The following is a 2,981-nucleotide window of genomic DNA, read 5'->3' on the forward strand; positions in this document are numbered from 1 at the left end:
GGCGCCCAGGCCGTGAGTACCGGGGGCCCCCGGGTGCTCCCCTCACCCCCCGGGCCGGAGCGAGCAGGGTTCCCTTGGCCGCCGTCCCTGCCCCCTCGCTCTCCAGCCCCCATTCACCTCGCACCCCGAGGTCCCGCAGCCCTCTCCGCTCCTTCCCTCTCCCAAGCCAGGGGGGTTGCGCTGATCCCCACACCCTTTGCCGGTTGTAACTCGGCCCCCCAGCACTGGGGGCCGACCCACATGGGCACCCCCCTCCAGGGGCCGGGGGGTCCGGCTGGGCACAGGGCCACGCGTGCCCTGCCCCGGCGTGGAGGAGGGAGGCTACCGGGGGCGCCTTGTGGGAGCATCAGGAAGGCGAGATGGAGCCAAGAGCAGGAGAAAGAACCCTCCAGCCCCGTGCCTGGTCCCACCTCTCAAGCCCAATGGTGCCCCTGCCCTTTCCAGTGTCAACCGCTGGCTCCCATCCTCCGCTCCCCGCAGCCCCTCTCCTGGGGGCTCCCGCTCTCCCCACCGCAGCCGGCGCAGGGCAGTTCGCAGATGCCACTTCCCACTCCCGGGGCGCGCCAGGCTCCTTCCTTTGCGTGTTTCTCCCCAGTGCATATTTTGTGATCACGATTGTTAGCGGTGGATGGCACAGACAAGGCGGCATTGTCGGGGCAGCTGAGCACCCGGGCGTTGAGCTCTGCCAGGACAAAGCCCGTTGTGTTTCATCCGCGACAATAAGCGATGAGGGCTTGGGCAGGGGCAGAGCAGCTTCCCAAAGAGCCCCGCTCCTCCCCCCTGGCAGTAGATGGCTCCACGGTTCCCCCACCAAAGCAGAGGCAAATGCAGGAGCTGGGCGGTGCTGGCAGCTTCACCGGCTCTGCCCAAAGAGATCCCAACCCCAGCTGGGAAACAGAAGATGCCGTGGCTGTTTGGGCACGTCCTCATCCCCGCCTGGCCAGGGAGTGGGCAGTGGGGATCTCCCTGGGCTGTTGGGTCACGCAGGGAAACACAGAGGTCTCAGGGCTGGGGCCTCCTTGCTCCCTGGGAAGCAGGTTTGTGACTCCCCCCGCTGCGGTGAAGGACAGTGAAGCAGAGCGCATGGGCACCCGGCCGGCTCCATGTCCCGGTGCCCAGGCTGCAGAGCAAAGCGGGTGAACCGCAGACAGTGCCCTCCGCTTTGCAGCAGCCTTCGTTCCCCAGGCCCATCGCTGTGCGCTGGTGCCCCAGCCTCTGCTTGCTCCATCGTGGGTTGGGGGCCCTCAAAATAAACACAAATGCCTGCCCACCTGCTGCCACGGGGATGCCCTGGGGAAGGGGGGCCAGAGGAGGCAGCTGCTCCCTGGCTGCTTCCCCGTGGGTGAAGCGGGGCAGCGTCCAAAGATCAGGGGTGGTCACAGCACAGGAAAGGGAAAGAAAAAACCCAAGCAGCAATGAAACGCCATGCCAGGCCAAGCTCTTCCATCCCCTCCTGCCAGGGAGCTGAGGGCAGAGCTGCTTCCTGCTGCCGCCACTGCCCTGCAGGCTCTGCCAGGAGGGGAGAAAACAGCTCTGCCCCAGCTCCGCTCATTTCTCCGTGAGCAGACCCAGAAACAGCCTCACCTACCTGGTTTATTTGCGGGTCACTCTGCAGGCACAGGAGGCTGCGACATCGTTAAACCTGCTCAGCAGCGAAAGCTGAGCCCCAGGCGCTGCACACACAGGAGGGACAAACCAGACCAGGCCCGACCCAGCCAAACAGCGAAGAGGAGCTGCGGAGCTCACGTTTTCCTTCTTTTTTCTTTTCTTTTTTTGGCTGATGCTGGGACCCCAGGAGCCCCCAGGTCTGGCTGTCACCCAGCCCACGGGATGTCCCTAACTGGGCCAGCAGGGACTGGCCCTGGGCATGGGGGCTTCTTGGCTGAGAAGGGACCTGTGGTGGCGAGGGTGCCCGGGTTTCAGCCCTCCTGCCTTGGTGGGGATCAGGCTCCGCTCCCAGGGAATGGGTGATGGGACAAGGGGAAACGGCCTCAAGTTGTGCCAGGGCAGGTTTAGGTTGGACATTGGGAAAAATTCCTTCCCCGCAAGGGCTGTCAGGCCCTGGAAGGGGCTGCCCAGGGAAGGGGTCGAGTCCCCATCCCTGGGGATATTTAAAAGCCGGGCAGAGGAGGTGCTCAGGGCCAGGGTTTGGTGGTGGGATGGCAGGGTTAGGGGAAGGGCTGGGCTTGGTGAGCTTAAAGGGCTTTTCCAACCCAAACAATTCTGTGATTCCATGGTTCTGTGACATCCCTGGCTCCCAGGGCAGCATGCCTGAGCAACAAGGGCCTGGGGAGCCCAGGTCCATGGGTGATGCTCTGCATCCCACCTGCAGGAACCACCGCCCAAACATGTTCCGTTTCACCCTGCAGGTGCTTGGCTTACTGGTGTGGGCTCTCATCGCTGACACAACGTACCACCTCCACGCAGCGTATGGCTGGGTGATGTTCGTGTCCATCTTCTTCTGGATAGTCACAGTCCTTTTCTTTGTGACTTACCTCCTGCAGCTTCAGCTGAAGTTCCACGCCATCCCCTGGCCCCTCGTGGTACATACCCGGGAGAGGGCCAGGGTGTGGGGGGGTCCCAAGTGGGAAACGTCCTCATGAGATGCTCGGAGAGGACCAGGGCTTCAGGCTTGTCTGGGCCAAGGGAGTGAGGTCCCTTGAGCTTTGCTCAATGACATTGTTTCGTTCTGCCCCTCAATCATTCAAAACTTCTCCAAACAGGAAGCCCTGTATCAATCCAGAACGTCACTGCCACTGCATCACTGTTGCAGTCATGGCATCAACCGGAAACCTCTCAGCACAATCCAGGGCACGGGTTTTTAGCAAGGTGTTGCCCTGAAGTTTATCCTCAGTGTGAGGGGCTGGGCCCTTTTCCCTGGGTTCCTCTGGGGAGGAGGGAGGAACGTGAAACCCTTTCTCTCGTCCCTCATCCCAGTGTGTGCAAATCTGAGCCCCAACCGCCTGCCCCGATCTTTCCCT

This window comes from Egretta garzetta, unplaced genomic scaffold, assembly GCF_000687185.1.
Source record: "Egretta garzetta isolate BGI_Z169 unplaced genomic scaffold, ASM68718v1 scaffold27, whole genome shotgun sequence".
Lineage (NCBI taxonomy): Eukaryota > Metazoa > Chordata > Aves > Pelecaniformes > Ardeidae > Egretta > Egretta garzetta.